This window comes from Sarcophilus harrisii, chromosome 1 (assembly GCF_902635505.1).
Source record: "Sarcophilus harrisii chromosome 1, mSarHar1.11, whole genome shotgun sequence".
In the NCBI taxonomy this organism is placed as follows: domain Eukaryota; kingdom Metazoa; phylum Chordata; class Mammalia; order Dasyuromorphia; family Dasyuridae; genus Sarcophilus; species Sarcophilus harrisii.
In genome coordinates, this window is record NC_045426.1 from 388,643,708 (window position 1) to 388,669,422 (window position 25,715).

The following is a 25,715-nucleotide window of genomic DNA, read 5'->3' on the forward strand; positions in this document are numbered from 1 at the left end:
AAGGTCTTCTTGCATGCATACCTTTCCCCACTTCCCCATGGCAGACATTTTATTATGCTTGAGATTCTCATGGCAGTACTAAGATATAATTTGATTGTGCAAAACACCTAAAGATAGACTTTAGGGAAGTTAAACAAGATGCTATTTGATCTAGCTGACAAAGTACTTACCTACATGTGTATAACTTTTTATTTTAGCTCCATTTTTTCCTATTTTCCAGATCTATTTGCATCTAATTTGGGGAAGAGGAGGTAAAAAGAGGGAAAGATGCAACATAACAAATATATCACCCTCATAATTCCTGTAGATCAATTCTGATTCTTGTTCAGGAGTCCTTTCTAGTTTAATGAGTTGCAATGAATTTCCTTTGGTTCTGAGTTATCCTTGGTTTGGAGGATTCAGGAGAACTACCTGATTTAAGGAACCAATCTGCACATTTTAATTCAAGAATTTTCCTGAATAACTGTATAGATCTTGGTCTAAATTATAATCTGAGATAATCCTTAAAGCAATCTCAAATCTCCATAACATCCATGGAACAAGTCATCTAATTGTCATCAGAATAAGAAAGAACTAAAGCCAATATAACCTTACACAAAGGTAAACTGAGAAGTGCAGAATTGAAAGAGCTAGAAAAGACATTCCCTTCATGCTATTCACCTCACCCCATGTTTTCTTCTGAGAAAAGTCTATTGACCCCAAAGAGTTGTGGCTTTCAAGAATGCCTAACTCCTTTCTTTATCTTCCAAATAGAAGTGAGCATTTGGAGAATATAATTCAATATGTCTGAAAGCCCTTGGAGCACTTTGAAAAAAAAAGGAGGTTATATAAATCTAAGACATTGTTGAGTCTGACTTTTCTCTGTTCAATGCAATTCACACATTTCTGAATGCAGAGCTGAAACTAAGCTGTACAACAATATAATATAATTATTGAATTTAGCATGTGTGATGTAGAATTTAAGATATAGCTCATAGATGTTTTAGAAATTTCTTTTCAAAGAATCAGAGAGCAAGAAGAAATCTTGAGATCATGTTATAAAAAGCAGCACAAGTTTAGATAAGTGAAGAGATTTGCTGTCAATCATATAGCTATTGAATGAAGTATAATAGAAGTTCCTTGAGGGCAAGAATTATTATTTTTTTTTTTTGGTCTTTATCCTCCCAAACAGTCTCCATACAATGATACCAGGAATTCCTTGAGGAAAAATCACATACAAATCAGAAGCTCTTCTATATTTTAAAGTTTTATTATCAAGACACTTGGGGCAATAAGAAGTTATGATTTGTCTTTGTCTTTGGCTATACAGCCCACATTTATAGAGACATTATATGAATTCATTTTTTTTAATGTCAAAATTAACTTGCTGTCCACTCTATGACACTGCCTCAACATTATTAGTAATCAATTTATGTTTGTTTTTTAGTCAAATATCTGTAATCAGCTTTATTTCTCTGACAATCATTTGACCAGTGGAAGGTCTAGATGCAGTTCAGAAACAACTACAGTCAGTCACAAATGTGTTGTCTTATTAGGCACAGAATTACTTTTTTAAATGAAGTGATGACCTGTTCTTTCACTTATGCAAATGAGAAACCCTACCTCAAATCTCAACTCACTGGAATACCACTGGAATACTGGAGTCATTTAGTCAGTCTGAAGGGAAAGAATCGGCTGGGTGACACTGACTCACAGCAGCCCATGGCAGCTGCTTCTAAGAAAATGGGCTCTTGAAAAAAAGGAAATGTCACACTGCAGTGTGAGAGATAAACAGAGGTATATCTTTAGTGCAGCATGCAGGGACTAGGGAAACACTGCCTGTAAATGACTTTGATCCCCTAGTGTGATGAATCATGGAGTCGCAAATCCTTTTTAGCTAATTGCTATCAGCTTGTGAGATTTTTCCTCCCATGTTCAATATCAATTTTCAGGGCCATAGGAGATAGCGCTTCTCCCCTGAGCCTACTGGCGACTGGCCGATAAAACCTGCAACAGCACCACTTAACAGTTTAAAGGGGGAAGCCATCTAATATGCAGCTGAGACTGGTGACTAAAGGGGAAAATTAGGGACCACTATACAGAATGACAAATCTCTCTAATGCCTCAGTCTATGACCTTCCTGAAGATGTGTCCTTCAGCAGATGACAGGCTCAGCATCCAGGACTGAGTTGGCTTTTTCCAAAAGGCCAGTTTTGTTCCTTCAACTGAAAAAAAGAGGAATTTTCAGTATTTAGTTATTTTGTTCTCAGTATAATATAAAAAAAATGAGTCCTTAGAAATTCATTTTAAGTACAAGATTGATAAGCAAGTTTCCTGGCTTAACATTTGACCTACTCCTTGTAGTCCCTTTTCCAACGCAATAAATTTGAATTTGATCAAAGAAAATGCAGGCATAAACCCAAAATTATCAGTTCTGAAAAGAGATTTGAGTTACATGAGATAAGAGCTAAATACTAAACCAGGGCCAGCTAGTAGTACAGTGGATAGACTAGTGTTGGACCTGGAATAAGGAAGATCTAAATTCAAATGTGGCCTCAGAAACTTAATCATTGTATGACCAACTGTTTGCCTCAGTTTCCTCATCTGTAAAGTGAACCAGACAAGGAAATGATAAATTATTTCAGTATCTTTCCCAAGAAAACCCCAAATGGAGTCACAAAGAGTTGGTTGTAGATAAAATTTTCATAAAGAAGGACCCATATAGAATCTTGGATTTAGAGCAAGATAGGATCTCAGAGGCCAACTAGGATCACAGAATCATAGAATTAAAGTTAGAAGAAACAAGAAAGACAAACTTGTCAAACCCCAACATTTACATATAAGGAAACTGAGCTTCAGGGAGTTGAAGGATGAACTATATAGCCCTGACTTACTTGAGGTCATGCAGCTAGTAAGAGGTCATTTCTCTATGAGGATTAAAAAAGTTAAGTACATAGGCCCTTAGGAAAGGGAGAGTTGTTATGTTTTAAAATCTTACAGGTTTGATATGGAATCAATGTTTAATTTGGCTCAAATCATTTAAACTCTGAACCATATTTTTGTTTTTTCTTAAGTGATACTAATCATGCACACTAATGAAACAGAAATTGTAAACTTGAGTATGTTACTAGCATAAGTAAATTAAGTCCACACACAACGTTACATCAGAATATCTAACATCAGAATACCTAACAGAATATCTAACATTGTTCAATGGATAGGTTTAAACTTTACTTCCTTTTCCATTCTCTGATATATTGAAATTTAGATAGTGAAAGGCGGGCTAAAATGTACCTTATGTGGGGTGAGGGGGGCAGAGCCAAAATGGCAGAGAGGACGCACATTTCTTTCTGACATCTTCCCACAACCCTTAGACTAATTAGCAAGTCCAGCCTCTAAATTAGTTGTGAACTGGCAGAACCCATGAATATTGGGAGTGTAACAAATTACCAGCAGAAGATAATTTCAAAGCTCTTCAGAAAAGGTCTGTTTCAGACACAGAGGGAGGCAGGTCAAGTGCAAGCAGACTGAGTACAGACACCAGCACAGGCAGCACAGAATCCTGGGGTGGTGCGAACTTTGTGTAGTGGAGAATCTACAGGGAGGAATCTACAGCAGTGTTGGCTACTCTGCCCTGGTTACAAGTCAGTAGATCAGCAGAGAAGTTAAAAAACATCCAACACAAACACAAAAGGTAAATAGTGAACTCCAAAATGCCAGAATCTCATGGAACCTGGCCAAGCCCATCCAGCACTTGGAGTCAGTCAGCACTGGCTCAGTGTAGCCACTGCGGCTTGTAGAGGAAGCTTGGACAATTTCCCTTGCCCTAAAAGCAGATCTAAACTTTAAAAAAAATGAGTAAAAAAGCAAAAAGAACTCTGACCATAGATAATTTTTATGGTGAAAGAGAAGAACACATTTCAAACCCTGAGGAGACTAAAAGCAGATCATATCTAAGATGAAGCCCCAAAGGGTTATATAAATTGGCCCTTATCATACAAGACTCTACTAGAAGAAATTAAAAAGGATCTTAAAGGAGAGTTAGAAGAAAAATAGGGAAAGGAAATGAGAACTTTGCAAGAGGGTTTAGAAAAGGAAACACAGAAATTATCTGAAGAAAATTCACTACAAAATAAACAGTGAAATGAAAAAAGCATATAACTCATTAAAAAAATAGATTTGACAAAATGGAAAAAGAAAACAACTTCCTGAAAAACAGAATTTGTGAAATGGAAAAAAAAAACATTCACACAACAACAAATTTAAAAATTCAATTGGGCAAATATAAAAAGAAGTTTAAAAAAAGTAAATGAAGGAAGTAATTCACTAAAAATTAAAATTGAACAAATGGAAATGAATGACTCAGTGAGACATCAAGAATCAGTCAAACAAAATAAAAAAAAATGAAAAATAATGGAAGAAAATGTAAAATACCTATGTGGGGAAATAACTGATTTGGAAAATTGATTCAGTAGAGACTATCTAAGGATTTTTGGACTTCTTGAAAACCATGCTTTAAAAACAAAAACAAAAACAAAAACAAACAAAAAAAAAACAAGCCTAGACATTATTTTTTAGGAAATCATCAAAAAGAACTGCCCTGATGTCTTAGAATCAGAAGGTAAAATAGTCATTGAAAGAATTCAGTGAACACCTCCTGAAAGATACCTCAAAATTAAAACTCCAAGGAATATCATGGCTAAATTTCAGAACTATTGGACCAAGGAAAAAATATTGCAAGCAGTTAGAAAGAAACAATTCAAATATCAAGGAGCCACATCCTAGTAGCTTTCACCTTAAAGGATCCAAGAGCCTAAAATCTGATATTCCAAAAGGCAAAAGAACTTGAAATGAAGCAAAGAATAAACTACCCTGCTAAACTGAACATTTTCTTTCAGGGAAGAAAATGGACATTCAAGCAAACAGGTGAATTCCATTTATTTCTGAATAAAAAATTTGACTTCCAAATATAGAACTCAAGAGAAGGATAAAAAGGTAAAAAGAAAAGAACTTTAAAATGTACTCTATGTAGTCTGTACACCCAATAATTGACAGTTAATTGAAAATTATTTTTGAATGTTAAATGATAGCAAACTTATAAGTAACTAGAATTGAAATACATTTTTGTGTTTTTCTACTGTTTTATCACTGACAGAAATTTTACCCACTTTCATTGATTTGTAACTAGGCTTTCTGATTCCAATTGATCACAAGTGCTGCAATGCTCAGACCTTGAACACTTTAGAGATGATGAGCCTCAGGCTGCTTCTAGACATGCATGGCTTAGTACTAACAGACTTGCACTTTAAGGAATAGGTAGCCTCATTGGCTACCAAAAATTATTTAATGGGCCTTTAAAAATGGAGTAACTCTTCCACTGGCTTGTTCTTCTATACTCAGCTAAATCTCTTTCAAAATTTTTGTTGGAGAGTTAAGGGCAGGACTGAACTCCCCCTCCTCCCCAACCCCAACCTAATGCTATGAAATGATTGATTTTGAATGAACATATACCAACTTAGAGACAAATTTGTAAATTCAAAAGGTTCAAAGAATCTGGGTTCATGGGCTGGAGTTCAGTGGTATTAGGGAAAATGTCTATATTAGAAAAAAAGCCTATGAACAAGAGGAAGCACTCATTTCTGGCCTGACTGTCCAGAAAACATGTACTTTTAGTGGGACAATGTAGAGCTAAGATGAAACAATGTTTTGTTCAGCACTTCTGCAAACTGCTTTATATTCCACTGAGATTTAAATATCAACTTCTGGGGGAAAATGATTATAGTTAAGTTACTTAATGGTGTTTTAAGAGTCTAATGTGTTCAAGGTCCCATGCAGAGGTGAAAACTACTACATTAATTCAAAAGCTTTCTTTGGATTATTATTAGAGATTCCCAATTTTAAGACAGCTTTTGGGAAGATCATTATAGGCTTGGGTTTTAGTCAAAGTTATACTGCTTACTAAATATATGACCTGAGGAAAAAAAAATATTTAAACTCCCTGAGCCTCAATATAGAAACCACATATAATATCACTTGTTTTCCCCTGACTAGTTGAGAATCATATGAGATAATTTGAGTTCAATTTTTTTTTGAAATCGGTAAGATACAAATTATACATAAATGTTAGGGGTAATTTTACATTGAAGTATATCTTCTTCATAGACTTTCTCAATACTTCCTTTTTCAAACAAGATCACAGTAGGTAGGCAGAAAAAAAATGTAAATTATCTTCCTTGTTTAAATTAAGTAGACTTGTGTCTGAAGAAGTTTTCCTCCAGGAAAAGGCTTAGCATATTCATCATGGAATATACTGATTGATGAAAGCTGGAGGGATGTTATGACCTCAAACGACCATTTGAAGGACCAACATCCCATCAAGGAAGTCTCAAATGTTATCTTGCTATTATTTCAAGGCTTTTCTGAGGTAGAGATTTAGGACAACGTGGACTTGAAGTTCTTAAAAGCTTTCCAGCAGAGAAGAACCTGAGATGTCTTTAACTATTCAATATTTCCTGGAATCCTTGTGGAATAATGTCTAGCATTTTTAGAATTTTAAATTTAGCAGAATTTAGAATAGAGTCTTACTTTTAGGTTGTTTTCAAATCAGAATTCCTGAATAAGAAATGAATTGATTATGGAAGCTATTGATTTCCAAAGGCCCTAAGTAAATCTTGGGATCTAAGCTTCCTGAGAGGTCTTGATAATACTTTGTGGAAAATTACAAATAACTGGACTTTCCAGAATTCTAAAAGTCTCATCAAAGAATTGGGTACCTCAGGAGGAGAAGGAAGGCATAGGAGCCACTATCAACACCTATATATTAGGGAAAAAAAAAAATATATATATATATATGGTAAATTAAGCTCATTTACATTTTAACTATATAGACAAGGAATTTAATACTTATACGTGCTTTAAATATTAAACCAATCTTCCAGGTTTTCTATTCTTTTCATCCACTAGAAGGTTAATATTTACGTCTGCAAGGAGAACAATTTCACATTTGCTTAATAGTACCTTTATTGAAGTTAGTTTATACAAGTTAAATTATATCGGTAAATATATAACACCTGAAAGCCAAAATTGTTGGTGTGAGAATTGAAGAAAGATTATTATGCTGAGATATGCATGCATAAATGTTTTTATTAAAGTGCACTTTCAAAAAAAAGATTAAAAGATACTAGAATTCGATGAATGAACAATAATGACATCAGAAAACTAATAATAAAATATGCCCATCATGGAGAAGTGGTGAGCTAGATGTGAAAAATGAGGCATACAATTACAAAAAAACAGACATTATATTGTTTTATTTCATTTGTTACAGGGGAGAGTTCTAGTGTATGTATGGGAAGGGAGAGAGAGGCATGATAAGAGGAAAGAGAGGAAATAATTGAAGAAATAATATTTAAAACACAAAACAGTTTTAAAATGCATTTCAAATTCATTGCTTCAATATTAATGGCTGAAAAACATTGGCAATAGATAGTGCTTTCTCTGCTTCAATTCTTAGGAAAGTTAAAAAAAAAAAGAGAAGGGGAAAGAGAAGAGGCAAAGGAATCCCAAGGCCTGGATGATAAGATTGAAGACCTAACTTTGAAGAAACCCTTCTTCATTTCCAACTTCAACCTTCAGTGTGCTGAGATTCCTAATGAGTATGTCCTACATGAATGTTTATGTATACATGTGTATGTGTGTGTGTACATATATATATATATATATATATATATGTTTATGTAATATGCAAATAAATAAAATAGAAATAAAAGAAAAATTTTGATGAATTAGACTATATTTAGCTATTTAGCTAGTTCACCCAAAGCTCTATCAGATTACTGACCCTTTAAAAAATGAAATTATTTTAGCATAGCCTGTAATTAACAGCTTCCTCCTTTTCCAGATGTTCTCTACCCATCCTTTTAGCAATATTTTTAAGACATTACACTTTGCTTCTCCTTAGCAGCTGCAATCCAAGTATCTAAGTAGATCTGTCATAATAGATCACTGTTGCACTTTGATGATTCACCTTAACCCCAAACTTTCAAGTATTTATGGAAATATCCTGTGTTTCCAGAAAGTCTAAAAATACGAATTTACCCTGTCTATGAATAAATACAATCAGTGTATATGTTATTTTTTTCTGAAGAGGATATAGTAATTAATCTAGAACATAAGTATTAGAAATAGCCCTAATCTTAAAGTTTACCTGTAAAGTTCTTTATTCAGATAAAACTTTTGTCTACAGTAGGATACAGCTATATATTTTTAAAAAGAAAATATTCTGACAAATTTCTGAAATCAACAAAAGATAAACATAAGTATTTAGCTAGTAAATAGAAAATTATAGCAAAAATATAAAAAACATATAAACTTACCAAATATTTTGTGTCCTTAATAAATGAATCTGAAAACTTAAAACCAAATAACTATTATATTTTTAAAGTGGATATAATTTTAAGAAATATACATTACTTATATTAACAGAGATGTCAATTGTCATAAGTATTATTGTATTATGTGCTTATTTGATTTAATTATGTTATTAGTTTGTTATATGTGTATATAAGGTAGATGACACATACCATCTTATATTTTTGTTAACAAGTATTGTGACTTTTTTCTTTTGAAAGGCATAATTCGTTGTTTTAGGCTATTAATTATTGTCCATAATGCATAGTTTTGAAGTCTTACTTTTCTATTTGACATTCATTTACTATATGAACTATAAAATAATGATTCTGATTCCCAAATATGATTAACAGAAATTATTTGAATTATTTTAAAGTAATACATCAACTAATCTTGAGCATATCATTAATTTACATGTAGTCACATGCTATTGACTGCATATATCATGTGATTAAGTTAGCATTATTGCACAATATATTTTCTCATTTGTCCACTTAACTTTGTGAGATTTGTTATTATCTTCATTTTCATAGTTGAGGAAACTGAGGAAAAGAAAGCTTAAAAGACTTGCCCTGGATCATATAGATAATGTTTCTAGGACAGATTTGAACATAATTTCCTACCTCTAAGATTTTCACTTTAGCCAGTTCTCTTCACTGTGTCATTTAGTTGTCCTATCAGTGTATATACCCTTGTCACAAGAGAGAATAAAAGAATCAAAGAATGAATACATGTTATATTTAAAAACAAAAATAAAAATACTAGAGTGGGTTGAGCAAGTTTTACTGAACTTGAATTCACCTGGACACAATAATATTGCCATAAGGAAATTAGGGAGTATTGCTAAAGATTTTTAAGTCTTAGTCAAGATACAGAAAATTTTAAAGGCATATGTGAGACTTTCAGCAATCTAAGAAATCAATAACAAGTATTTCCAAAAAGAAAGTAAGATTTGGGAAATGAAATGCTAAGTAAGAAAATGATGTCTAATAAGAGAATGTGGAATTTTGGACTATGACCTAAAACTTATGAATTTTATGGGTTGAATTCCATCTAAGAAAGGCAAGCAAAAATGCATTGCTCAATAGCCTTGTAAATGTCACCAAAAGAGCTAAAAAGGAAAAGGTAAGGTAGCAGGGTTAGGGGAGGGAGAAAAGGGGAAAATAGGTAGGATATAGGAATTGATCATAGAAATAGAACAACCAAGGTACCAGACCTGAACAATAGCTATAATATAGGAAGATGAGTCATACAGATGGACACCCAGTATTTCACAAGACAAACTCTAAGAAAATAGAAATCAATAAAATCCATGACCTCAGATGTCCATGTATAAATACAACCAATATGTGGGAATTAAGCAAATTGAACTAGAGATTCTCGTGAAAATTGGTAATTTTAATAACTTATATATCACTGAGAGTTGAAGAGACTAGAATATGGCTCTGAAATATTCAAAACAAATAGGGTTGATTAAGAAGTTATAGTTTTGGGAACATATCAAAGAATCAGAAAAAGAAAACTTGTTAGCATCTGAGTGAAGAAACAATGCAAGGAGAAACAGAATGGATGTCACCATCATAAGAATATATTAAAGTATAGAGGAAGTGGAAATAAAAAAAAATAGATCAAGAGCTGAAGAAACTAATAACTAGTCAAGCATAGAGAAGAAGAGAAAATTTAATTATATAAAGACGTGCTACAATTCATGATTTCTTTTTTTTTTCTTTTTTTTTTTAATTTTTTTTTTCAATTCATGATTTCTTAACTTACATTAATTTTATCATTCAAAAGATAGATAAAACAACAAAGGAACTTTCTATTCTAAATTTAATTTTCACTAACATAAAGAATTGCTATCTGAAACACAAATTATATGAACCTTATGAGAGAAATGATCAATTTATCTTAGAATTTTTGATAGAAAAGGTGAGAATATCAAATTTAGTTTGTCATATTCCCTAGGTTTTGGGGTAGGTGATTCTAATTCCATGTTTGTCCTCATTGAAGGTATTTAAGAACATGACTGAAAACACATGGTTAAAAAAACATGGTAGCAAGCATACGGTCTTTTTTCACTCCATTGGTGACTGGGAAACCTCAAAAGCATTGTTTAAAACCCAGACAAGTAAATCATCATGCAATTGACATACTATATTGATGAAATTTTCTGAGTAACCAAATTTTGACATAATTTTTCATAAACAGAATTGAATTAGGCCAAAGGAAACATTAGATACACAAAATTAGAGAGGCTATACCAAATGTTCATATGGACTATTTGATTCCAACCCATGGCAGAATATTTTAAGCTCTTGTTGGTCTGATCATCCACAGTCAGAACACTAATATAATGATGTCATTTTGGTCCTCTTTGAGAATGAAGGACAGCAATCAATGATGAAACTAAGTTTTAGAAGAGCAAAATTCAAAAGGTTCAGAGAAAGAATAGGTAGGATTCTGTAGACCAAAACTATAGGAGAATAGACAGAATGGAAAATTCTTAAGAATTAAATTCTGAAAGCACATAAATTAAAACAATCTGATGTCAAGGAAGAGAAAATTGTTTAAAGAGTGAATGAAAATCACCCAAATACAATTGGAAAAAAAAATCATTAACTAACTTGGATATTTTAAAAAGTAATATACAGAAGACTATAGAGTTTTATAATGGCATGTGCAAAAGCATTGATTAACAGTTTTTAAAAATAGCCTGAGTAACTCAAAATCATCTAAGGCTGGTACACTATGTATATCTCTATAATCTAATCCTTTCTTGTCTTTTTTTTTTTTTTAATATGTTTATTTGTTTGGTTTTGCTTTTTAGTTTAGTGAAGGAAAAGCATGATCAAAGAAATAATACTTCAACTTGGATGTTGATGTCCAGCTTTTATTTTGGTTCTGTTTTCACTTCTAAGAAAAGAATAAAAATGTCCAAGAAGTAATAGAAACCCAACATAAGTAGAAAGATAGTAGGAGACCACTTGCTTGCCCTTCACAAATTCAAGTTAAAAGGCCTAAAGACTCATTCTTGGGGTCTGAGAGAATTAGGTATATCAAGTCATTATCCATGATCTTTGAAAAATCTGTGAAGATTTTAGGTTGCATGATCAACAAAATAGAGGGCTAGACATTTTCTCTGATCCTCATGACCTCTAAAAGATCAGCCTCATAAACTAACCACAGAGAAAGCCAATTCCTCATTCTAAATACATTCACTCAAAACCCCTCTGAAATTGGTCACCACTCTCACAACACTGCACAGCACATTTGATGGGTATGCAACTTAATTCAATTCTCTTTTTTCCTCATTCCACCTCCACATTGGGAGAGGGAGATGCAGGAAAGCAGTAAGCTTGCATTGTCTGAGATGTAGTGATGTATTGAGTTGAAACAATACAGAAATGAGGAAAGGGGAGATTGGGGTAAAAAGCCAGAGTATATGTGAAAATCTGAGGAAAGAGGACTAACATCCATAGGAGTCCAGTTCTATACCCTCAGAAATCACTAAGGACAGAGACAGATTCAAGTGAAAAGTGGATTTCCCAGTGGATAAGGAGACTGAGACAATTTTGAGATCTAATTCCAAGAGAGACTGCTATCAGAGGGGAGAAGTCAGGAAGTGAACAACAGGGGAATATAAGAAAAAGAAAAGGCAAAAAAGAAGAAAACTCAGTTGAAAACTAAAGATCAGTTGAAGATCAAGTACAAGCAAATTAAAATAATAGAAAGACATCAATAATAGTGGGAATGTGGTCTCCAGATTATTTAAATGAGTTTATTTGTAAGGCAAATGAAAATGTATCAACTTTTGATGTAGAAAACCCTTTGGATTCCCAGGATAGCACAGAACTCTAACATAATGTTCCCATATGGTTTAAAAGGGAATTGTGAAAGCAGAATTTATGGCTGCACAGGAGAAGTAATCAACAAGATAGAAAAATGTGAATACATGGTGGCAAATTTTAACAAAGAAACAAAAGAAAGAACACTGTCTGGGAATGCAAATACACAGAAGTAAAGGACAATTTTAAAGAAGAGGAACAAAAAAAAATGACATTAAAAGGAAAAAATGATCTTTATATCAGTAAAACATATTGATCTTGAAGATAGAATGGATAAAGACAAATTATGGGTCATAGATCTAATAGAAGAATGTGAGAGGTCAAAAAACCTGAACCACTAAATGCAAGAAACATTATAAGAAAACGATTTAATACTTCTGAACAAAGAAAAAACAATTGCCAATTAAAAGATTCCACAGAGTGCCTCCAGAAAACCTGTAGAAAATAGGTTAACTGCTACAGGGGAAAAAGGGACAAATGTTTCCTTTTTCAAAAAAGGAAATAAAATACCCTGTAAGAATATATTGACTATAAGCTTTAATTTAATTCCTGGTAAAATTCTAAAATGTATTATTAAAAAGGGGGCAATTATTAAGGATCCAGAAAAGGAAGCAACAATCAGCAAAAGTCCCCATGACTCCACAAGAAGAGACTTCATTTCCTTCACTACTATAATTTCATTTTCTTGACATAATAGAGTAGCAGATCAATGGAATATTTTTTAAAATCACCTATATTTTAACAAAATAGGGCAAGATAGGAATATGTAGGCTATATATGAAGAAGCATATAAAATTAGAGTAAGAATGGAGGAGGTAGATTAGACGATGAGTTCCCAGTATTCTTCTCTGCTGAGACCAAACTTAGCATATTCTGTTCAATTCTGAGTACCATAGTTTATGAAAAGCATTGATAAGATGAAAATGATTTGGAGGAGGGTTTTCTGAAGAACAAAAACTCTACAGATAATGCTGCATCTGGCTCAGAAAGAACATTGTAGGTACCTTCAATCATTTGAAGAAATGGAAGAGGTATTAGAACTGCAATGCTGAGTTGCTAAGAGAAAACTAGAGGCAATGGATCAAAGTTGTAGGACTTTTAGAATTCTTAGATTTTGTGAGAGTTTAAGTTCAAGTTGCAGTTTCCCCCCCAAAAAAATGCTTTAAACTACTAGAAACTTTTCTCTAAGGATTAAGAATTGTATTCACATATATTGCTAGGCATTGGATATGTGAATTGATAAGAATAACTAGTCTCTGTAAGTAATAATTATAAAAGCTAACAATAAACTAATATTTATATAGTGCTTCCTAGGCACTAGGCAACGTGCTAAGTACTTTGCAATCATTATCTCATTTGATCCTTATAACAATTCTAGGAGGTAGGTACTCTAATTGTTTCCAACCGAATGAGGAAAAAGAGGCAAAAGGAAGGTGAAATGACATATTCATGATCACAAAGCTAATAGTATCTGAGGCTGGTTTTCCAAATTCTAGGTCCAGCATACTATTCACTGTACTTCTTTGCTATCCCTAACCTAAATTGACTATAACACCACAGAAGAATTCAATCTGAGTATGGTCAAATTATAAAAAACAAGATAAACACCAGAGAAGAGACATGGTAATACATTCTCCCAATCTTTTGTAAGCACTGGGATATACCAGTATGGAGCATTGTGTACTACAGCATATTGCTTTTTTTCATGTTTATTGACTTGCTGATTTTTTTCTATTATTTCTTTTAAAACAAAACAAAATTATGTTATAAGGGAAGTCTGAAGGTAAGAAGAAGATACAGGTAATTCCTTTGCAATTTATAATCTTAGAGAGTTGACTAGGAAGACAGAGATTTAGTGATTAGCCCAATGTCATACTGCCAATATGTACCAGAAACTGGACTTATTTTGGTTTTTTCTAATTCTGAGGGCTACTCCCAGTCTACTATACTTCAGAACCAGTGATTAGACATTAGGATCCATGAACTAAATAGCCATTTTTTTTTTTAACTTTTTTATATCTCTCATAAGCATCTAACTCACTACCAGACATAAAATGAGGAGTATATAGGAGTCATACTTATCTATTTTCCATTAACAAAAGTGAAAAGTACCCTTTCCCCATATTGCAACAAGAGAAATATGTGTGCATAAATATATAAAGAAATGTGAAAAATAACTATATGAGAATATGATTATATATATGTAAGTATATATGTTTATATATATATATATATATATATATATATATATATATATATACCAGTATCCCATATGGTTTTAGCTACTCTACATGTGTATCCAGGGATATATTTTTTTTTTAATTTAATAGCCTTTAATTTACAGGATATATACATGGGTAACTTTACAGCATTAACAATTGCCAAACCTCTTGTTCCAATTTTTCACCTCTTACCCCCCCCACCCCCTCCCCTAAATGGCAGGATGACCAGTAGATGTTAAATATATTAAAATATAACTTAGATACACAATAAGTATACATGACCAAAACATTATTTTGCTGTACAAAAAGAATCAGACTCTGAATTATTGTACAATTAGCTTGTGAAGGAAATCAAAGATGCAGGTGTGCATAAATATAGGGACTGGGAATTCAATGTAATGGTTTTTAGTCATCTCCCAGAGTTCTTTTTCTGGGTATAGCTAGTTCAGTTCATTACTGCTCCATTAGAAATGATTTGGTTGATCTCGTTGCTGAGGATGGCCTGATCCATCAGGACTGGTCATCATCTAGTATTGTTGTTGAAGTATATAATGATCTCCTGGTCCTGCTCATTTCACTTAGCATCAGTTCGTGTAAGTCTCTCCAGGCCTTTCTGAAATCATCCTGTTGGTCATTTCTTACAGAACAGTAATATTCCATAATATTCATATACCACAATTTATTCAGCCATTCTCCAACTGATGGACATCCATTCAGTTTCCAGTTTTTAGCCACTACAAAAAGGGCTGCCACAAACATTCGTGCACATACAGGTCCCTTTCCCTTCTTTATAATCTCTTTGGGATATAATCCCAGTAGTAACACTGCTGGATCAAAGGGTATGCACAGTTTGATAACTTTTTGAGCATAGTTCCAAACTACTCTCCAAAATGGTTGGATTCGTTCACAACTCCACCAACAATGAATCAATGTCCCAGTTTTCCCACATCCCCTCCAACAATCATCATTATTTTTTCCTGTCATCTTAGCCAATCTGACAGGTGTGTAGTGGTATCTTAGAGTTGTCTTAATTTGCATTTCTCTGATTAATAATGACTTGGATATCCAGGGATATTTAAACAACTTTTGTGCAATATAAAGAGTGCTATATTTGAAGTTGGAGAACTTGAAATTGCCAATCACTTTCTGACTGTGAGAAAGTTACTAAACCTCTTAAGTTAATGAATATCTAAATTACTGAAAATGATCAAGTAAAGGTTGATCCCTTTGAACAGTATCTGTAAAGAGGAGATTCCTGAATGGATTATGGAAATTGGCTCAATGGATCTCTCAAAAATTTTTCTTCAAACCTTTTAAGAGTTAGTTTTCTTTGTTCTGTATTCATCACTGTGCTATCTTGTTATTTTTGCCTGTTGGCCAGGACTAACTTCATTTGCACATATTTAGAATTATAAGATTTTAGAGGAAGCCTACATCTGGAAGGTCCTGTAAAAAGCTTTGAACAAAATGTATAAGAGGACTTTCTATAATCATTCAGAACTTGGAACAAATCTTTCCAGTAGAGCTGCTGTTATTGCCATTCATTTTTGGCGGGGAGGGGAGAAGGGGAGTGAGAAAGAAAGAATTAAAGAAAGATAACAATGACTATCCCAACATTTTGGAGTGTATCTGAAACTACATTGTAAATTTCCTAAATCATAGTCCTTTATTTAACCACTAGGAAGAAGACCCTATTACTACAATGTAACCAACGCTAAAATATTCTGCTAATGTCAAGACATTTGATCTGAAGCCACAACTTAACATCTTGATGTTGGCAAATGTGGGTTGGCACTCTCATAAGAAGGGCTGCTTTGTTTTGTGTGTTTAGTGTTTTTGTTTTTGTTTTTATTTTTCAGGGGAAGGAACTGGGGAGGATTGGTGTGAATATATGCTTGCATTTAAAGATAAACTTTAAAATGACTGAATGAGACAGTCCTCCTCTGTGTTTTGGCATTATATTATTCTAGTCAAACTTTGACGATATGATACTTAATCATAATAGAAAGTAGTTTGAAAAAGTTGACATTTTCTAAAACCCCAAAGAGTGATTCCTTATATATGATAGTTTGCTTTCAGGGGGCTCAAAATAATTTAAATGCTTTTTCTCACTAATTTCTGCAAAAAATATTGTAAGTCAGAACAAATTCATATATATATATATATATATATATATATATATGTATATATGTGTGTTTTTGTTTCCATGTTATATATAAAGACATATATTATATAGCATACACATATGTGTGAATACATACATATAGAAATGTATATCTATATGTAGGAAGAAAGAGACAGAGCAAGAAAGAAAGAGATAGAGACAGAGAGAGACAGAGAAAAAGAGAAAGAGAGAGAGACAGAGACAGAGAGACAGAGACAGAGACAGAGACAGAGAGAGAGAGAGAGAGAGACAGAGAGAGAGAGAGAGAGAGAGACAGAGAGAGAGATTCTTTTTTTATAGCTAATAAAGAGAAAAGTGGGCAGGGAACCCCGCCCAAGAATTCCTTATACTTATAGCAGGGTTTTATCTGATTTGCTTTGCTCACTGCCTTTTACAAACAAGCTCTGTGTTGGAGCTCTTCTGAAGCAAATAAACTGCTTTTCCTAATCTTCTAACTTTTTTTAATTTCCCAACCCCTTCCTTTTGAAATCATTTAAATATGGAGTTTGTTTCGCTTATTTCCTATAGTTAGAACAGGGAAGAGAGAATAGGTCCAGATTAATTGAGGAGTTGCATTGAAACCAGCATCTTAGGAAAGAACATGAGAATCAAGTTAGAGTGACATTAGGCTACATGCAAAAGACATCCTTTGAGTAAAAGGTAGCTGCAAAGGGAGTTCTATATTTGTCCTTGCAGTATTAAAAAAAAATCTTATTTTAGAGTATCAGAGATGACTACTTAGCCCTACTGTCAAATGAAAATCAGACTAGAATCTTGGAGACATAGCCCCATTTAAATAAAGGTTGAAGGTCTCACTGCCACTTTCCAAGTATTTTTTTTTTCTTATTTATTAATTTTTTAATGGCATTTTTTTTCTTTGCTTCCTTGGGGAGATCTTCAGGCTATGGTTCTTTGCCTTTGAACATCCTCAAGTCAAGCATCAAGAAAAGGTGATGAGGGCTAGGGAGGCTCCCCTGACATTTGGTGTACAGGCTCCAGCCTTTGCAATTACAGGCCACCTTTCTAGCAGACGGTAATTGAAAAGTGTGAACCACATGGGCTCTAGTCAATAATGGCGTCAGCACACAAATGACACTCAGAGCTTTCTGTGTTCACCATCCACCGATCTTTGCTTTTCACCTTTTATCCTTCTCAGCATCATGACTTAATCCACTCTAATGAGGTGAGCTTGACTGCCAAAACCCAGCAGCCACACAGCTCTCTTCTGGTACAGCTTGGGGTTTGCAAGGAGTAAGAAAACAAGTGACTTTGTCAGCCTTCCAAAAAAAAAAAAAAAAAACATATATATATATATATATATATATATATATATATATATATATAATTAGGTTTTCTTTTTTTCCTCTGTCCTTCCTACCATTTCCCTCCCCAATACCTCCCAACCCTGATTTGACTCGGGCAAGTTTTCCCCACATCCTGCCTGGGAATTCAGCCAGCTCTATAACCTTTGCTCATCTTTAAGTCAGCATTGACTCAAGGTGGCCAGAACATTTAAGTTATTGTAGTACATGCTTCTCTTAGCTTGAAGGGCATTATTGGTGGCCACATGTCACTGTTTACAAACAGCAGGTGACTGCCAACAGTAGCAAGTGTGTGAATTCCCTCTTCTTTCTTTTCCTTACCCATCTGTCCCTGCCGCTTAAGTTGTAAGGGTATATATATTATATATATATATAGAGAGAGAGAGAGAGAGAGAGAGAGAGAGAGAGAGAGAGAGTGAGTGAGTGTGTGTGTGTGTCAGGGAAGAAAGCCACAGAGGAAAAGACGATATCCTTGACCAAAATACTGAGTATAGAAAATCATCTACTTCTGTCTAATTTAGCCACAGAACTTGAAGGAGAAAAGGATTCACTCCATTGGCTCAGTTGATCCCATATGTTCTCCTTCCTCTCTTGCATAACATAGCTTGAGTACAAATGGTAAAAGAGATTCAGTGTTATCCATATGACACTCAGAAATACCCTACTGCTCTGCATATTCCATGGCAGTCTATATTAATTATTAGCATTTTTTTTTCCCACAGGCTACATCCTGCTTCTCTGTGTGTATCAATTTCAGAAAGCTACAGGCGTGTGCTGCATTCACAGGTGAATCAGCTAAGCAGTGAGCTCTATTTCACAAATGAATGGCAGATCTTCACTTCAACCTTTGTCATTCAACCAGCTTGCATGGCTCACATCCCTGTTGTTGGTGTTGTTTTGTTTTATTTAATTAATTAATTTTTAGTGACTGCAATGCCATATTTCCCTTTAAGAAAGCATTAGGCCCCCAAATCACACACAATACACTGAATGCCCATGGGATTAGGCCACATGGCCTTAGTCAATGTATATCTAACCAAGGAAAGGAGAGAGAAAATTTTGGCTGTTACATGACTTGGACCTCCCTCCCTTTTCTCCAGCCTTAATCTGATTTTTGCCAGCTTCTTTTGATCTCTCAGGGGCAGACAAGTCAGGTCCACAAGTACAGATGGAGTAAATATGGAGATTAGCCCCTCCTCCTACTGCATTAGCTCCTAATACCTGATTAAGTCTAGAATCACGCAATTGTCTCAGTGCTGGCTATCAGAGCAGTGGAGCTCAGAAGGGGGCAGGATGAAGGCTGATTTTGTAATGGATACTTATTTTATCCCAGTGCTCTAAGAAGATTAGGCCTGAGGGTGTCACATTAGCCCTGATCTCTGGGCCCCTGGTCGTCTCTTGCCGTTTTCAAACATCTCTGCCTCAGCCTTAGAACAAACAGGCAGCTTGGACTCTGTGGCCCCATGTTGTGGCATGAATAATTGCACATTGCAAACTGTTTGAACATCACAAAGTGCTGTGTAAATTACCCAGTTTGGGCTTGAGCCGAAATGATTTGGGGTGACTTATTGAATCTTTTCACAGTCCAGAATTAAACTTTCTCCATCTCTAACCACAGGCAGAGTAGAATGAAAGTTAAGTCTTGGTTGACAGTATTTCTCCTCAGATCAACCTTTGTAAAAAGTCAAAGAACAGGCTCAGTGTTCACATAACTTATCTGCACTTCAGATTTTCTGGCCAATGAGAATATGAACTGCAATAGCAAAACATTGCCCACTCAGCCTAAATATTAACTTGTCATTGAGACAAATAAGCAGTAACCAATAAACAAAACCAAAACAAAACAATCAGGAGGGAAAAGAGATATCCAAAATTATCCATGTGAAATGTTCTTAGAGGTATTATGGTAACCTTTCCATAATAAATAAATAAAACCTTTCCATAATAAGGAAGGTTTATGCAATTTTAATTTAGAAACAGAGTAGCTCTTCAATTGTCAAAAATACACAAAATTAGAAACAAACCAAAAAAGAAAAAAACCTTTTTTTTAATTATGAGAGAAAATTAATTTGAGTAAACAAGACTAAGCATTAGACTTTTCCCCCCTTCTTTGCATCTGAATCATTTAAAGTCAAGGTATCTAAAATCTATTTATTTGCAAACTGGTTACCAGTTCCCAATTATCATTTGCATAGGGTCAGATGTTTAAAAAGAATTGTCCAGATATGTGAAAAATCTATTTAAACAGCGCATTTGTACATATTTCTTGTAGGGTGACAGAAGGGTGCCTTTAACTAGTACTTTGTCAAACTCATTAACATACAGAAGGCATATTGTAAAAATGGAGTTTAAAAGGAGTTAATTATTGTAGGAGTCTTCTCTCTGTTTTCAACTGATCTATCAAATCATTTGGTATAAATATAAATTTCTTTAGAAAGGAAACAAAAAGGAGAATACTTGCATATCAGAACTAAAGGTTCCTTAGTAAATCAAGTATGATACAAAGATTGCATTGTTAAAGATGATTGTCCAAAAAAGCTCTTGTGACTAAAAATCTTGAAGAGATGAAGAAATATTTTTAGTGTCCTGTTGGTTACAGAAGATAACAAACAACAACAAAAAAGTAATAAGAAACCAACAGTTAAGCATTTTTAAATGATGCAAGTGTAAAGTTTTAAATTGGATATAACAGGGGAAAGAATGTTTAGAGGCATAATGGTAAAGATAAAAAAAAATAATGTACTAAAGATTGCCATTGAAAGTCTCTTTTGTATAATTTTTCATGCTCTCATTATTAATGATACATATATTTGCTTTCAATAGAAATGTGGTTTTTTTAAACTATTTTTATTAAGAATTTCTGGTTCTGCCTAGTAGATTTTCAGAATACATTTCTAAAATTGGAAAATAAATGAAGCCCACAGATATAGCATAGCATTCCTATTTTTCTTTGAATATAGTATTTCTTTATATTATTAGTAAGGCATGTTTATCAACTAGTATGGGCCAAGAAAAATTAACAGCCAGTCATAAAAATTATATGCTTTGCTTTAAAAGGATAAGCATGATTAAGCAAAGGAAAAGATCTTTAAAAAGATGTTCTGTACTCTACCTGAAAGGCAACTAAAGTATTGGAACCACCAGGAACCCTACAAAAATCACAGATTTTAGCACACATTTTAAATTATTATCTTGAATCCAAAATGCAAAGGCAGTTTGAGGAAGATACAACTATCCTAACTTGTCTGCCCATATTCCCCACAGTGGACTGTTCCCTTAACATCTACCTCTCAGAATAGTTGTGAGAATAAAATTAGATAATATTTTAAAATATTTTGCAAACCTTTAAACCTACTTTATATGTGATAGCTATTGTTATTAAATGCAGTTATTTGATTGTTTGAAAATATAGTGTGTGATTTACACAATACACATATGTAAAAAGTTATGAACTTTTAACAGACTCTCAAGGATACTACTACTAGTAATACAGAAAACAGGTAATTTTAAGGAATCATTTATAACTAAAATAACTAAATACTTGTCATAAATGATTTTTTATTTTAATTACCTGGGCAATTGGGACTCTGGACTTTTCAGAGATTTAGCACAAGAACCCTTTGTAGGAGGAAAGGGTTCTTTTGCTAAATAAATATCTGGTTTCTCTGGAAAATTGTATTTTGCTAAGGTCTGAAACTCAAAATATACCAAAATAAATATATATTTCAAACAAAATCAAAAAGATGCATTTTAAATGACTTGAAGTAATTTTGTAGATAAACACTAAAAGGGTTTAGAAGAGATAGGTTTATTTTAATACTGAAGTCAAAGTATAAATTAAATAAGAACCCACTCAATTATTATTTTTGGTATCTCCAAAATTTGTTGGACTCATTAAGTTCCTTAGGACTTTTATCGAAGTGGCAAACCTCAAATACTTTAAGGTCATCTAAATAACATGCCACTCTGTGTCCTGAATAAAGAATATCCAAGGAATTTGATTTCCTTAAGTTGAACATTATTTTCCAAACCTTGAGAGTTCTTTCTATGGCCTTCTCAGATATCTGATGTATATAAGGAAATTACTCCCTGAGAATCAGTAGGGGAGATTTCCAGATTTCAAAACTATCTTATCTGTAGTGAAAACCATATCATAGCCCTGAATTATAGATAGTTCCTTAGGTCCACATGAGAAGAAAGTTTGAGAATTCTTTAGCATCTGTCCAACATTTAGCAAACACATTCCAGGGATACCTCATGATATGTCACTATTATATGGTCACCACAGTATGCTAGAAGGTATCTTTGAATATTTCGCTAGAGTATAAAAGGCAATATATCTTTTGTTAGAAAGTCATGTTAATGAGATTCTCAGTATTTACTATGGTTGCACAGTGTAAGTATACAATTAATGTTTGGAAAATCAATAAATTGATGAAGCCAAAATTACAATTTAATGTATCTGTTAGGTTGTTTTGTTCCAAAGTTACAAAATAACTAGATTTCTAATTGTGGTTAACTGTCATGAAAAATAATGTTGGTTATGAGAAAAACTGGACAAGAGAATTCTGTGGATAAAAAAAAAATCATCTCTAGATGATAAGAATAATTCAAAGTTTGTACTCCAACAAAGATCAAAACTTTTAATATCTATAAAGGAATAAATTATACACAAGTATATATATATATATGTATATATAACATACATTAAAAGGTAAAGGATAACCTTAAGATTTTCAATAAATAGATTTTTAATGACAATAAGCTAAATAAAAGTACAATGGAATTAGCATCAGCACCACTGACCCAAGTAGCTTATAATCAAAATGGAGAAAGACAATACATATCTGAAAATTTAAGGAAGGAACATAAATAATTTCAAAAGCTAAAACTGCTAAGAAAATTTATCCTTAAATGTTAGGGTAAAGAATTTATACTTTATGCTTTGTTCTGAAGAATAAAGCAATCAAAGTTCTCAAAACAAGCCTAATATCATTTTATGGTTCACAATGGAGGGGCAATAAGGCAATAAGGGTACCAGTTAAGGGACTATTAAAATGGTCCAAGCATAAGGTCACAAGGGCCTTAACCAACTGAGATAGCTTAGAAGGATTAAAAAAGAATGAATCATCTGGCAACTGGTAAAAAGATTTTTTCTATTCTTCAAAAATATAATATCTGATTTTATCACCTATCATAATTTTAATGTGTTTAAAATATGCTCCTATGTGTTATTTCTTATAGATAGTCAGTATGGCACAATGGAAAATGCACTGTATTTATAGTTTGAAGACTTGGCTTCATATCCCATTTCTGCTATTTATTACCTTTATATACGTGGTCAGGTCACTTTGCTTTTCTAACCATGGGTCCTCAAATGTAAAAAATAAAAATTAAAAAAAAAAAAGAGAGAGAGAAGAGAGAAATAAATTGGATTATATGACCCTTTAGAGTTCTCTTCCAGATCTAAATCTATAGTTCTGTTGTTTCCTCATGTTACAATAACTTAAAATAACCCAGGGGAGGGAACGATGTAATGACCCCAATGGTATGGTTGATATCTCTTTCTTCGTCTTTTTTTGTTTGTTTGTTTATTTCAGATGAAAAGATTGAGTTCAGCCTCAAGCCCCTAGTGAGGGAAAATTTCTAGCATCTAAACTAGTATAGGTTGTCTGCTTAACCTTACATTGATATCCAATTCTAGTTAACTCCTGGCATTTCTGTAGTCGAGGCAAAATTCAGTTACTGGAAATATCTTGGTAATGAAAGAATAGATGACATAGTACCTGTGGATAGTCAGGGATTGGGAAGGCAGTTTCAAGAAAAAGACAACCTTTTCTTGTGACTTCCTTCACTTGTTTTTTTTTTTTTAAAGAGGAAAATAAAAAACTACTTTAATATTGAGATCAATATTCAATTAAACTTTCCTATAAATAGTTTACACACAGCTCAGATTAAAGTAAGCTACACAAATATCTACTTTAATACTTAGATATAAAACTGAATCTCTTTCTGAGTCCAAAAGTCTGTCCAGGTGCAAAAAAAGCTAATGCAGACTTCTTCTGTCTTGGTCAACTCATTCCTAAGCCTAATGTTGAAGCACCTTATAGATGGATAGATAGGTAGATAGATATAGAAATATATTTGTATATATATATATATATATATATATATATACACATACACACACATATGTATGTGTATATATATATATATATATATTTGCTTATGGCTACATAATATTCAAACTCATGTTTCATGAGCAATAACTAAAAACTTTAAAAATTAAGAGAAAAAATAATAATTTTTTCAATTTACTTCAAATGTAAATGCTTTGACATTTCTAAAGATTCATGGTTTCATCAAGGTATAAATAAGGTATATACCTTACCCAATGCCAATCATAACTTTTACTTCTTGCCTTAGTTACCAAAAAAAAAAATGTGGGGCATCTAGATAGTGCAGTGGGTAAAGCACTAGCCCTGAAGTCAGGAGGACCTGAGTTCAAATGTGACCACAGACACCTAACACTTGCTAGCTGTGTGATCCTAGGCAAATCACTTAACCCCAATTGCCTAAGCAAAAAGAAAAAAAAAAGTGCTATTTCAGCATAAACTCCATCAACTGGCAGTCAATCTGTGATTATGAGTCTCCCTACACTCAATAGGCTTATCCTCTAACAAAAGAGGATCTTATCAAGGAAGTCTTTTCAGTTTGGTAGGAAGGACCTGTCAAAACTTCTATTTCATTATCCAAGTCTTCAGAATCTAGAATCACCTTAGTAAAGAGAATAAGATATTTGAGTAAGATATTATTAGCATTTAGTGTAGTGTCTGATGTTATATGTATATATGTATGTTATATATACACATATGTGTGTGCATGATTCTTACCTTCAAGGAGTTGACATGGGAAGATAACCTGTAAATAATTTTGCATGCAAGATGTATTCAATGTAAATGGAAAGTAATCCAGAAGGAACATTCCAGCCTAAGCACCTATCCAACTATTCCACTATTTTGCAAATACCAAAAAAATGCATATGATTACTTTTGATTACAATGCAAAAAATGGGGTCACATTCTATAGTTAAGGGAAAAAAAGACCCATTTTGAAACTTATATAATTAGGTAGTATAAGCATGTACCCAGGATTTTGAAATGTACCCAGAAATGTGTTGGAGTAGAGCAGCTATTTACCTGCCATCAGCAATATCAATCCCCTCACATCTTTTTCTTTCATTTGTATACGGATTTTTTCTGCAATTATGCAGGACTGTTTGGATTCAGAATCCCCATCCTCCTTCCCTAGGGTTGAAAAAAGTCCTCTGAGGAGATACACACAAAGGTCAGATTTAAGAAAGGAAGTGGTACTGCTTTGAAATAGCGAGGGTTATTTCAATAATTACCTAGTTTAAGTGAGTTCAGGGCACCGAGGGCTACAGCTTTACTTGTTCTGGCAAAACATGCCACAGGCTCTTTAATAATGACATGAGATCTTAATCTGTTAGCCCTCTCTCTATTTCTCTAGCATCTACCATCACGGTTCCTAAGCTGGATCATACACATGCCGGTCCTTCTAGCTTCATTTATACAGACAGAGAAGAATGACCTAATGTATCTGGGGGTATTCTGAAGCAGAGTCAAGCTTCTAATAGTCATTCCCTACAATTCTAATTGTTTAGACCTTGATATTCTCCCCTCTATTCCGATAAGTATTATTTACCCCCAGATGAAGCCTTACCCTCTACTTCCCCTACCAAAAAAATAGCTTC

At 33.4% G+C, this 25,715-nt stretch overlaps 1 long non-coding RNA gene across 1 annotated transcript in view; it reads right to left on the reverse strand.

Annotated features, from left to right (window-relative positions):
- Positions 1–1,158: 1,158 nt before the first annotated feature.
- LOC116420539 overlaps positions 1,159–25,715 on the reverse strand; it is a 51,917-nt gene continuing 27,360 nt past the window's right edge. Inside the window, exon 3 of the long non-coding RNA XR_004230890.1 lies at positions 1,159–2,204. This is a non-coding gene — a long non-coding RNA (uncharacterized LOC116420539). The remainder of the gene's footprint in view (positions 2,205–25,715) is intronic.